This window comes from Rhea pennata, chromosome 1 (assembly GCF_028389875.1).
Source record: "Rhea pennata isolate bPtePen1 chromosome 1, bPtePen1.pri, whole genome shotgun sequence".
Lineage (NCBI taxonomy): Eukaryota > Metazoa > Chordata > Aves > Rheiformes > Rheidae > Rhea > Rhea pennata.
The window spans coordinates 97,699,941-97,713,451 of NC_084663.1; the positions used below are offsets into that span (position 1 = coordinate 97,699,941).

Sequence of the window (13,511 nt, forward strand, 5' to 3'; positions counted from 1 at the left end):
GCCGGGAGGGCAGACGTGGGGGGAAGATCCCAGGGCGCGGGGCAGAGCTGGCTCCTCTGGGGAGCGTGGGGAGGTGAGCCGACTCCCTCAGCCTGCCCAGGAACTGGGTGCCTCGCTGCCTGGGACTAGCGTACGGCTTGGGGGGAATTGCAGTTCATATAGAGCAGGAGATGTTCCCATATAGCTAAACCCCAGCTTGGATGTCCTTTTGAGTTTTAGCCTCTAAAGCCTCTTGAAAATCTCTGAAACAGTTGAACTCTGAAAACAGTTCTTGTAAAATTGTTGTCTTCCTAAAGAACCTCCTCCCCCCCCCTTTTTTTTTTTACTTTATCAAAGTTTTTTTTTTTATGCACAAAAAAATGTCAGCTATTCCTTTTAGAAGATACTGTGATCTGTTTCTGAATCTGTAAAATGAATTTCCTCTCGTTATGAAAGTAAGTGCGTTAAATCCATTCTGAAGAATGTGTTTTTTCAAATCGGTTCACAAGTGAAAGCGAGCCGAGCAGCATCTAGCTGCAGCCCGAGCAGCGTCCGCCCGCGAGAGCGCGAGGGAGGAAGCAGCAGGGAACGTCTCGGGCTCGGAGCTCGAAGGCCGCGGTGCCGGTGGGGAGCAGCGGCGCGCCGGGGCGGGCGGGCGGTTTGTGCAAGGCTACCTGTGCCGTGGGGCGCGCGCACTCCCCCGGGCGCCGCGCGGGTGGGGAGGGGGAGCGTTGTTGGTGTTTGCGTTAGCTGCAACGCTGGTATTTCAGTAATGCAGTGGTATTCGGCCGGACTGCCAAAAACGAGCTATAAGCAGCAAGTCTTTGCTCCACTTTTCCTCGCTCGGTCCCCGTGCTCCGCCCCGTCCGTGCTCTCCGTGCGGCTGAGATCAGCTTCCTGCTTTTCATTTTCCTCCAAATGCTGTTACTGCTCCTCTGAAAGAGTTATTTTCACATAGACTGGAGTTGATTTTTCTTTTTTTTTGGGGGGGGTGGGGGGGGGGACACGGACGGGACGATTGCGAGCTTTCTTCTGACGGGTGAACGTGCCAGGCTGGAGCAGCAGTATCATGGTGATTTTGTTCTGTTACAGTGTGCCAGAACTGTAGTGAGAATGGTAGCGCCCTGCACCGAACGCATTTCTGTGCGAGCTCTGTGACCGAGGAAGGCGAAGGAGGTGAGTGTGAGTTTTATGTTATCCAGGGAGTTGCTGAGGGTGAAACTACCTAGACTTAGATGTTTTTGCCCATGCTAATATTCTGCTAGAGTATACTCGGGAACGATGCGTTTTGCTACTCTGAATAGCTGCAGTCATTAAAAGCGTGTAGTGTCTAAACTTGCTTTTCCTAGATTGGGAAGTGTAGAGAAATATGACACAAATCTAGCCACAAGGGACAGGTGATAAAAGTAAAGAATACTCCAAACAACTTGGGACATTCAAAAAGTTGGATAGCTTCAATACTTTGAGGTGGATTGGATAATGCCAGAAAGCGACTATTCAGTGGCTTAATAACTACTGTGGATCTATGCTAATATAATGTATATGAAGGGATGGCATGACTCATGCAACATGTGGAAATAAAATTAACAATGTAAAAAGCAAGAAGGAATAACAAAATTCTTCTTACATGTTGCAAAATTGCTGACATGCTCCAGTATTATTTATTTCTCAGAAGGAACAAGTGGGTAAGTTGTAAGAAACTCTTGTTTTATGCTGTGGGGGTGTGTGTGTGCACACGTGTATGTAGGCAGAAGAATGCAAATACTGTAGGTTCATTAACCAACTTTCAGCCTTTTAAATGGGCAAGCATGGCTCTCTGTGTACCTTCTAATGGATCTCAAAAATTAGAAATCAGTAACTGGTGACAGTTTGCTACTTATTTCATGTTGTGGCATCCCTCTCTTGCCTTCTTTTCGTTACTATGTGCTAACAGTCCCATTGGTAGGACAACTTCATTCATTCTGACTGCAGTGCCCTAGGGGGTTTCCTGGAGGTCTGCTCCTAAGAAGCAACACAAACTCTAGTCTTGGTGGCCCAGCCAGGGCCGGGATGTGACCCTTCTGGTTGCAGGACACTGCCATAGGTTCTCAGCAGCTCCCCGAGGGGCAAGGGAAGAAGAGGAGAAATCTAGGATCTTGTTGAGGAACATGGGAGATGTGATATGTCCAAGGCTTGAGCAAATCAGAACTGCTTGCCCTCTTGATTGAGACCAGAGCTTACACTTTGAATGGCTGTTTTCTGTGATGCTGAATTTAATTTGTCAATTCTTCTATAAAGTGAAACAAAATTTTAGTCCTGCGCAAGTTGTGAGGGGAGGTGGATATTTGTTAGTGAAGTTCTTCAGAGTAGGTGTTTTGAAAGCAGTTCTGAGAAAAGCTTGGAATCAAGATCTGATACATTTTGATAGAGAATGAGAGGGGCATGGTAAATTAGAAACTGATTTGATTTGTGGTGGCATTTTTAGGAAAGAGTGACATTTTCATCTTGGTGGAAATAATCATTATTTCTTTCAGTTGTAGGACAAGTAGGAGCATATTTTATGGGAGCATGTTGTATTACTGGGCCGCAGTTGCCTTCTGTAGTGAAAGAGCTTTGTTGATAAAGATGTACGGTCAAGCAAAAACAAGACACGTTTATTGTCCAGTCGATGGCCACCACTGAATGAGGGAGGGGATGTTTAGAAGGTAATAATAAAAACTTCCAGTCACATATGGCCTGGTGTTTTTTGTGTTTGGTTTCAGGCACTGGGGATACTATGCAGATGGTATGTGGTTTTGCTGCTGTGCCTTCTGTAAATTCATGGCTGCTAAATCTACTTATTTGTGCACAAGAAACTAGCCCAGTGTTACACCATTGCTCTGAGGGATAAAATGATGGTTGAGATACTTTATGCACTGTTCATGTCAGTAGATTAGAAACATGCTGCACCCCTATGTGTGTTGCACCCCAGGGTGTTGACTCTAAAGATGATAATTCTACCTGTGAGTACTGCTCACGTTTTCCACAAGAACTATGTGTGGAAATCTGCTTATCTCATAGAGCAAATGTATTTCCCATATGGACCCAAATACCTAACACTCTTACCTGCCAAAGTTACCTCCTTTCTACTCACATTCTACCAATACCAAAAATCTGCAGCACTGAAGATACAGGCATGACGTTAAGCATCAAGCCTTAACAGCTTCTTGACCTACGTGCCAATTTACTCATTTTGTACTTACTTTGAAACCTTTGATTTTAATAAATAGGAGATTGCTGTAGGAGTTTCAACCGGTAACTGTGGTGTCAAGGGTTCCTAGCAGTGGCTCTAAATACTGTGCTTATAATTTATTTTCTGGGCTTGCTGACAGATAGGGTCAAAACATTGACTCCTGTCACATTTTGGCAGTGAGCTCTTCTGTTAGCTCGTGGACATCTATAAATTTATTTTAGAGTGCTCTGAAGTGGCATGGGAAGTTCGGTCCTCAAGTCGGGTCACTTCTTGTTGGAGGAATCCAGAAGGTATTAATGTGTGCTGCTTTTTTGTAGGCAGGAAGACAAGAGTGAGGATATGGTTCAGAGTCTTTTCACCTTCAATTAATGACGTGTGTAGTGCTGGCTCCACCTTCCGCATAGACAGTTCAATGCATTATTTGAACCACAGCTCCTTGGCAGAGAAGTAAATAAGACTAATTTGACATAGATAGTAATGAATACTGTTTAAGGATCAAAACCAGTGCTGTCACTGAAAGAAATGGTCCCAACCTCAGCTACTTGCATCCTGCCCCATAGTGCCATGCTAGTGTTTTTGCAGATGTGTAATGAAGTGGATGGGAAAACTGATCATAGTTAATAGGTTTTATTAGCTTAACTTTTCTATCCATTAAAAGTTTTTTCAGGTGTGGATCAGTTCTCTGGTCTGATTCTTGACACAATGTGTGAATACTTTGGCTGCCCCTGAAGAAAGGGATCTAAGACTGTGCAGAACAGAAGAGGGGAATAAGATTGCTCTTGGCAACAGAGTTGGCTTTTGTTACTTAAAACTCCTTGTCAAATTAGAAGCTTAAGTGCAAACTAAATAAAATGAGAGAAAATGAGGATATACCTCTAGAAATGAACTACTGTTGTCTGTATATCTCTTGCTGAGAGTGTATATGCATCTGTTAAAGTGAGGTTGTTTTTTTTTTTTTTTTTTTCTTTTTTTTTTTTTTTTTTTTTTTTTTTTTTTTTTTTGCTATTCAGATCTATCAGTCTAGATAGCATTAGTTTAGTTACTGATGCTGAAGACAACATGTCTTAGCTGTAGAGTTGCTTTCCTCTTTCTCCTGTGATCTTTTCAGAAGTAGGTGCTGCCTTGCAAGGCTTTGCTTTGCGTGACCCAAGATAGCATATTATATGTAGGACTATACTTGAAAATTACATGAGACCTTCAATGGGTGCCTCAGTTTGGCAAGGTAGCATCTGGATGTGGAATACCTTTCCACAGGTAGACCTTTACTGAAGGTTCAAGGTGTTGGTTAAATTTAAGTCTGGAGTCTGTGCACAGGGTTGCTGCAATGAAGCTTTGACTACTGGAAGAGTATCTTTAAAGAGAGGGTGGTTTCTCCTTCAATGGCCTACAAGAAGAGTACACATCTGCGGTCAGTATTTTTTTTTTTTTTGTTTATTTTAATAGCAGGGTGATTGTTGTTGCTTGTGTGCAATTTGTGGAGTTCAGGAAGTTTTTGTTAGTGGTTTTCAAGCTTTTTCATGTGTTGTAGGTGCTGGCAAAAAGCAGCAAGCAACAAATATTTCTGCATGAATTCCTTGCAGCTCTGTTTTGGCTAGAGTAGTTGGATGTTGCATCCCAAGATAAAGATCCTATTTTGAGATTCACTGGTATAGACCTGTGCATTTATACAGGGCCTTGTTACCCTCTGTGAGACTCCATGCAAGTACAGGAATCTATGCAAGTGGTTTTTGACAAGGGGTTAAAGGAGTGATACTTGTTTAGCTTGGAAGTTACTCAGATAGTAGAATTAAGAGTTGAAAATATCCTCTCTACTCCTTCCTTTGCACTACCAAAGTAAACTAAAAACCCAAAGCAAAATGCAGCACATTACTCTAAAATATTACTCGAAGAATCAGTGAAGAGTCAATCTAAACTACAAAAAAAATGCTGTCATTGAAAACAGACTGTATCTGTGAGAGAAGAAAAGGAATCACAGTTTCAGGCTGAGAAAGAAAACTTTTATTTCAATATTTCTATCAAGTTTGCACAGCATGAAATCCAGTTCGTTTTTTTTATAAAGCCAGGAGGATTTCAAGGACTGCATAGAATCCTAAGCAGAAAAAATTAAAAGTGGCAGTTTCATTTGGTTATAGCTTTCTTTCAGGGGAAAAGTAACTGTCTCGTGTTCTCTCCTCTTCAAATGGAGAAGTTAGTTAATGAGAATAAATCACGTGAATAATGCTCTTTTAATTTCTATTAGGCAAACTACAGCAAAATGCAAGGGGCCTATAGCACCTCAAATGCTAGTGCAGTTGTGTATAGCTCCTGCTGGTGAGGGTGAAAAATGACTATGCCCATTAAGGGCACCTTCGGACAGTGTTACCCCGCAGTGTAGACATGGTACAACGGCAGCTGTCATCTCCATGGACTTCTCTCTTGGATGGTCATGGAAGCCTCTCTGGGATATGCTGGAGACCCAGGTGGCTGATAAGGGGTGCTTTCTTCGGCCAGAATCTGTGCTTCATGTGACTTGAGTTAAAACTCTGGTAATGTTTGAGATGTAAGTTTTTGGATGTGGAATTGAGTGAAGAAGGAAGTGGTTTTTATAGTGAGAGGTAACACTTCACTGGGGACAAGTCATGCATCAACTCAAAAGCACTCCCAAAAGGTTCCACCAGAATAATTGGGTGGATTTCAAACTACAGATGAGCTGGATCAGCTATGGAGTAAAACTCCAAAATGGATCCCTCCTGCATCCATTAAGAAATGGTTCATATTACAATAGCGATTTATGATACCAGCAAGCTAAAAAATATTCAAAATGGCATATTATCTGCATCTTTGTATCTTTATCTAGATATTCAACCAAAACATTTTTTTTCCCAAACTAGTAACTCAAAAGTGAAGCTGTCTATAAGACAATGAAAATAATTTAATTAAAATTTCCTGTTCCCAGCTGTGAATGAGTATATGGCTGTTTTTTTAATTTAAAGAGATCGTAATATAGCTAGAAGTGTTTTGTACTTGGTTGAGTGTGTTTTTTGTTGTTTTTTGGTAATTGATGGTGCCACTTGAAGCTTGTTGAGATGTGGAGTTACTCAGAAGTAGCAATTAGGTGTTTAAACAGTTAAAAGTTACTCAGGTAAAACCGGAAGCAAACTCCATCTGGTCCTATCTGCACTGACAAAATCTAAGTCACTTGTAACACCTCATATATTAGTGGAACTTACTCAAGAAGCAGGTTCTTCCTAGTCAGGGCCAATAAAGAATTACTAGATTTAAGCAATTTCCTCCCTCTTAAAATATAAGAAGACAGCCAAGCAGCCAGACTCCAATTGCAAAAGTGTGAAATTTTCGAATATAAAACTGAGACCTTCCCAATGATTTTGTTGGTTTATTTAAAATGGACATGAGAACAAGACTCTGTAGTAGATACTTTCTGAGTCAGGTGCTCGGCTTTTGTGGGATATCTGACAGTCTTCACTAAGCTCTGTAATTTCTGAATCTGAATGTGGAAATGTTCACTGCAGGTATGGACATCTGTCTGGTGGATGTCTAATGAGGCAATGAATCTGAATTGGCTTGTTAGTAAAGTGGTGGCTAGGCAGAGAAGTTGCTTTCCAACTGTGTTTTCTGGGTAAGTAAATTTATCTTTAATATTATCTTCCCAGCAGTTGACAGTGTTGCTTCTGACTAAATTACCTGCAGTATGGGTTGACAAATGCACATAAAAGCAGATGAATCCTTTGTTCCTGCTAGTTTTGAGAAAGGTCTTTCAGCTTGTCTTGCAAGTGAGCAAGCTTGTGAATGCTGCAAGGGTGATGCTCTTAGATGAAGGCAACTGTTGACTGATGCTCTTTTAACTGATTTCTGCGAAGCAAGTAAAACATGAGGAGAGGCCATCTCTTGAGATGCATAGTCTTCAGTCAGTAATGTTTTTTACAATCATTGTCAGTCTCCTTGAATTCTACCTGAAAGAAATGTTGGGCATTGTGCCCCTCTGGAGATTAGTATAAAATGTTCCCCGTGTAAAATATCTCTGAGCAGGGAGGCAGCTGTCTTCTCTGCTAACCAAAGTTCCCAGGTAGCCTATGGTAAGGCCTGTAGGAAAGACAGGTTACAGTTAGTTTTTGAGATAAAAGCTTGATCAATATACTAAAACTTTTATGAAAAGGATGTCTGTCAACTCAGGTGTTGGTAGCTCTAACCAAGTGCAACTGTGCTTTGGCTAATCTGTGTATTAAGAAGTACTGGAAACTCCAGAAAGGGCTTCACATTTTAATTTGAATGCACAGAGGTAGGTAGATGCTTCAAGAGTGGTTGTGTTACTACTTTTGCAATGTCCGTCCTCTTTATCCCAGGCAAGTACCACCTTCTACACAATTACTTTGCAAACCAACCCGCTATTTTGTTTTGCTCTTTAGGTGTGCCTGCAAATAGATGCATCTAAATGCATCTTTTTTGTAGTAGCAGGACAAGGTGGGCTTGAATGAGTAATACCATTTGTCATTCAACTTGTGTGGTTCAGTCAAAGTATAATGTGAGACATGGGAACAAGACCTAGCCGAAGACAGTGTAAATCAATCAAGTTCTACTGAAACTTTTTGGCTTGCTGTTTTACACCAGCAATGAACCCATCCCTTCATTTTTTTCGCTCAGAAGAGACTCTTATCTTTATATGTAAAATAAATAAAAATAAGAACTAAAATTAGAGTGGGTTAAATCCATGTGGTAGTCTTACAGATAAGAGTAGCCTTGTCCTTCATATGATGGCCAATTAAGACTGTAGACTGTCATTTTTATTTTTTAGTGGTATAGATTAAATATGTTTAAAAGCTAATAAAGAGATCCAAACTGTTCTTTTACAAAATTGAGTATCACACAGTTGTCTGCTAATGTGCAGGTGCCACTGTGAATAGGCCTCTGAGCAATGAGTGGCAAGAAACAGCTCTCAGTTAGTAGCCTAATCTGAGGCTAAGGTGTCCCCACCTTTCAGAAAGAAATGACCTATAGGAACTGTCCTCCTCCTCCGAGTGGCCTGTGTATAGCAGATGTGACCAACGCTTGGTTTGCTAGCCCTGTGAAGGAGCAAGGTGGAGGTTGCCTGCTGAGACCAGAGGGAGGCCGAGTTAAATACTCGCTTCAGGCATCACTTAGCTACTTCTCATACTACACCATTTTGAAGGAGCTTCTGTACTTAGCTTCAGCCATAATGCTTGCTAGGCTTGTTTTTCTTACTTTCACCTGTTGGTATGATTGTATACTTCTGTTTGCTGCCATCAACCTCAACCTGAAATAGGTCAGTGCTCCTTAACAATACCATAATGATAATTTTCACTTCAGTAGCACTCTTCACTTGAAACTACCCAAATGATTTTAAAGTATTGGTGAAAGAAGCTATGTAACATCTTTCTGACTGAGGTGATTAAGGCAGTTAAGTACAAATTCAAAAAACCTTGTGGCTAGTCTGAAGAACCTATATTTCCCGATTTCCAGGGGCAAGGCTATTGCTGCAGAGATTAAGTTATTAAGTTATAAGACATCAAACCACGTGGGTAATGTGCCTTAGAGAATTGTGTGCGGGATATTTAACACATGGTGTTCATTTCCCTTGAGTCATCTCTGAGCAAAAGTATAAGAGTTTAAGTAGAAAAGATGTTAATAATGGACTTCAGTTGTCCTCCACTCTTTGTGAAGGAAGAACAGGAACACTGTTTCCACCACAGCCTAACGTTAGTGTTGTAGCAAAATGATTTCCAGAAACAAGAGGAAATTTAAGGTAATCTTGCCCTTCAATAAAGTGCCTACAATTCTTCTCATAGAACAGATGGCAAAAATTGAGAATAACAAAAAATTGATCTAAATGCTGATTGTTTGAAACTAAAGTTTACCTGAAAAATAACAAATGTTTTTTTTTCATGTTCTTGTCTCTAATATAGTTAAAATTATTATTTTTCAGGACTTGGAGTGAGTGATAAATGTTTGAAGTCTTCTAATAAAATTACACTCACTTTTTAATTTTGCAGAGCTTACCTGACTAGGGGATTTGAACAGAGAATTGGTAAAACATTACATGTTTTTGAAGTTTAATTAGATTTTTATAGATAGTTGGTTTGCTGTTCCAGTTTGTTCTCTAATCAGCAGTCAAGACCACTGCTTAAACTGATGTCTCTCATGAAGAGGGCTGGTGAGCTGCATGCTGGTGAGAAGTAATGCAACTATTTCTATTCACAGGTATGTTTAAGAAGCAGAGAACTTATATTTGCCCTTGATATTGGTCAAACGTGGGTAACTAGTAATTAAAGTGTGTGAGGGAAGATTAATGTGCCTGTCGCTCATCTTATGGAAATCATGGCTAGCAACATATCGGTCTTAAAACGTTGGCACTTCAGTTGAGGCTCCACTAGCGCACTGCCTCTTGTCAGTACCAGGCTACTCTGGGGGTTCAAAAAACATCCTGTGTGCCCTCCCAGCCTGCCTGCAGAAAGGAGTAGAGCTGCACGTATTCTTCACGGCCACTAGATGACTCCTTTAGCTTGCCGATGGATACGCTTTGGAGCTGAGAAAGGCTGTGGAAGGGAAGAGCTGGTGCCTTCAGGAGAGAGGAGTTCTTGGGCCTTGCTGAATGAGATGCACTAAAACTAATGAAGTATGCATTACTCAACTGAAGGAAGGATTAACGTGGATTTTAGTTTCAGAGTTGAAATACTTACAAAATAATATACCTCTAGAAGTCACTAATTTGTGAGGTTTATTGAGAGGTACTTTGAAAGCATTTACAAAACAAAGGTCAAGACCTTACTAAGGTCAGAGTAGACTTACTGAGGCAATAGAAATGTGAAGTGGGTAAATCTGCAGGCTCTCTTACTTGTTAACTAGAAACTAGACTGCAAATATATCTGGTTTTATGTTGAGCTGTACTGTTACAACTCTAACTTTGCAAGCTTTCAAACAAACCCTCCAAAGGGGTTTCTCACAACATAATGCTATCTTTGCATCTTGTTTGTATCTTGCAAAGGGATGGATACGTTCAGCTAGACTGGAAAAAGCCTGAACAGACTAAACTGAGTTGGCCCTCTGAGTATACTGTGAAACCTGAAGAGAGTTTGTGGAAACTGCCTGCGCCTTAATTTCAATCTAGGATGCCCAGCAGCTGAAATAATCTTCCTGTCATGTAGAGACAGCCTAAATGATGCTTTGGTTTCGTAAACATGTATTTACCAATGCATGTACTAAGCACATGGTCACTTTATCAAGGTAATTAGAAGATGAGGTGGAATCATTCTTGCGCGCTATATGTTTTTATGACATCCATTTTTGAGATGTAATAATGAGTCATTAAATATGATAGTTCCTCTTGCAAAGTATGTGCAGAACAATAATGCGTATGTCTGATTATTTTTTTCTATTTGTTTTAATCAGCCGAAAATCCCAGTGAGGTGAGACTTCACTCTGAACTATGTCTTGAACTATAAAGTTTTTATATTATTCTTTAAAGTTGTGATATTTGAGTGCTTCAGTGTTGATTGTAAGGGCTGTGCTTGTCCTGTTTTTAAACTAACTACAAATTAAGAATGGTATCTACTGTTCAGAAAGCGTCAGGTATACCAGCCTTTTCCTTTCTGTCATGTGTGGAAGTTTTTAACTAAAGTTTCTTTTCCTCTCCTGAATACTTAAGGCCTTGATTAAGTGCAAAATCCTTTCTGAATTAGCTTCCTAAAACTCAGATCCAGATTCTGGATTAATTTGACTCTTTGCAGACCAGGAATAGTTCTTTTTTTTTGTGAAGCAGATGCCAGCCCTTTTGAAGGGCTATGTTTACCTACAAGTACATTGATGTTTAGCTCTTTGGACTCTGGTGTCATATGATATAAAAGCAGCTGTTGCAGGAGACCTTCAGTTACATACTTTTTGTATATGCATATTGTACATATGTAGTACATAAAATATATAGTCATTTATTATATATGGACACACATCCTCTCTCTTTCTAGGACACATGCATATGTGCACAAATGTCGCCTCCGCCTAGAAACTCCATTTTTTCGGAATTTTGAAGTGTGAAAGCCCTTCTATGGCTATTTCATACAAGTTTAAAGTGAAGCTTTGTGATCTGTAATTTAAAAATAAACTAATGGTTTGTAAATGAAGTAGGACAAAACTGAAGAGAAATACTGAAATAAGGAAAACAATTTCTTGCTTTTGCTTATACAACTTAAATCTTTTCCATTCTCTTTGCTATTGTTGCCCCATTATGATGTTTGTTACTTTGCATGTTCCATTTAATTTGCTCTCTGAGGTTTCCTTATTTTTAAGTATTCACTTAAAGGCATAGCTCTGAAGAGCTTGCTTGCCTAGCTTAGTTGAAGGTTCATGGAGGACAATTCAGGGGCCAGGCTTGTCAGCTTGGGAGGAAGCTGGCCACCAAAACATCCATTGCTTCATCCCTTTAAACTTGATTTCAGGAAATTCAGTGCTTTAATATCTCACATGCAGCAAGAGAAATAAAACTGCTAGCAGTTGTGACTGGTAGCTGTTGTGCTGCTGTATGTTAATATCTGTCTAGCAAAATGTCCCCCCCCCCCCAAAAAAAAAAAAAAAAAAAAAAGTATCCTGTAGCTGGCATTAACTTCCTGCTTTTACAAGTGTTTTATTACTGGATTTGTGCTACTTTTCCTGCTTTGTCCGTGATCGCTGTAGATAGGAATAGAAGGCAGCACGCAGTACGGATCAAAGGGAGGCGAATGAGACAAATCGGGCCCCCGACACGCTTGAGCTAATCTGGCAGTGGAAGCGACTCGAGCAGCTTAGTTTTGTTCAGCGCTGCGCAAAGGCCGAGGCGCTCGCATGCGTGCGCGCGCGCGCCCTCCGCGGCCGCTGCCCCCTCGTGCCGGGCTCCTCGCCGGAGTCGCCTGGGCGCCGCGTGACGTGTCGGGATGCGTCCGTGTTACCGGCTGCGAGGGCAGCTGGCGTTTCGGGGGAGCTGCTTGGGCCGCTGCGGCGGTCGGCGGCACCGGCGGCGGCCATGTGTTTTAGTGTTGACACCCTCTGCCAAGTGCCTGAATTGAATCAAACCGCAGCGCTGACAGCGCAGGGAGAAAAACCTGGATGAAGCAATGGCTTCCCCTGGCAAACCTTTGCTTACCTCATCCTTTTCCCTTGGTTATCATTCGTTACACGATGATAGAATAGTCAGGCATTTTTTGATACTTGTTTAATCCCTTACTGTAGAAATTTTTAGTATGCTCAGTTGGCTTATTTTATAAGTAAATACTGTGAATAACATTACCCAGGGAAGGAAGCACTGAGACTGCTTGAGTTTGGAATAGGCAGTCAATGGCAGTAGCACTGTGGGGTTTTGAGGGGAGGGGATGAAGGAGGTAGATTTTGTTTAATTAGCAGGTTATACAACAGTTTTACTCGCACAAGTTAGTGGATTTAGAGGCATGTTTAACTTTTTTTTTTTTTCCTCTCTTTCTGTTGAAAAGGTATGTCATTCTGTTATGTGTTCATGGTAATGGGCATCTTCTGGTCTCTCTGCACTGGATTATATTGTGCTAAAGTGCAGCAGGATGGATGTTGTTTGACTGTGGGTCTGAATGGGAATCGTGTGACTTGCATGATGTTGTGCTTGTGCTTTGGGCCACCAGCATCATGTGAACGTACCTCAAAGTAACGTACATGGGAGAGGATGATGATTTGCCATCTTTTATCCCCTGTGCTCTTTCCACATCTCTCCCTTGCTTTCCCTCTCCCTCCAAAATAATAAACTAGCCTAATAAAAATGAGGGTAGTCTTCCTTCTTCTGTTTCTAAAATCACTATGCTGATGTAATCTGTTTTACTCCTATTTGTTTCTCTCTCCATTAATTTTAGTGCTGAAAATAGTTACTAAAGCAAAAATCGTCTCTTGGGTCACTTGCAACAGTTATTTTTCCCTCAGATACAAACAATTTAATTCTGAACTAAGATTTTTATTGTAAAATTGAAATCCTATTGGAGAATTTCTTTGCAAATGTGTTAGCAGAAGCTTCCCTTTTTCACTTAGATACTGGATTAGATATCTGTAAACTGAAACTACATGTCTTGAAAGCTCTTAAAGCTTTAACTGAGCCTCCAAAAATTCAGGATTTTTTCATGCCTTAACCTGATGTTTAAAGGTCTATACCTGTATGACTATCGGCATGTGCACAGATAACATTGCACTGGCACTTTCATGAAGTTTCTGACAACTGGAATCTTTCCCAGAGTCAGTTTTAGAAGTCAAATTTAATATCCTAGTGCCAATATTGACATAGTTCTAAAGAAAAGTGTATTCAATGTTCATTCTGAAGCGCACATGG

At 40.8% G+C, this 13,511-nt stretch overlaps 1 protein-coding gene across 6 annotated transcripts in view; it reads left to right on the plus strand.

The window, feature by feature from the left end:
* The window catches only part of BBX (BBX high mobility group box domain containing), a 140,131-nt gene that overhangs the window by 29,766 nt on the left and 96,854 nt on the right, over positions 1–13,511 (plus strand). For 4 of the 6 annotated variants that reach the window (XM_062596645.1, XM_062596638.1, XM_062596669.1 and 1 more), the window contains exon 3: positions 1,072–1,155. The exons of the other annotated variants lie outside the window; for them this stretch is intronic. The gene's annotated coding sequence lies outside the window, so the exon portion shown is untranslated. The remainder of the gene's footprint in view (positions 1–1,071; positions 1,156–13,511) is intronic. 6 annotated transcript variants of the gene reach the window in all.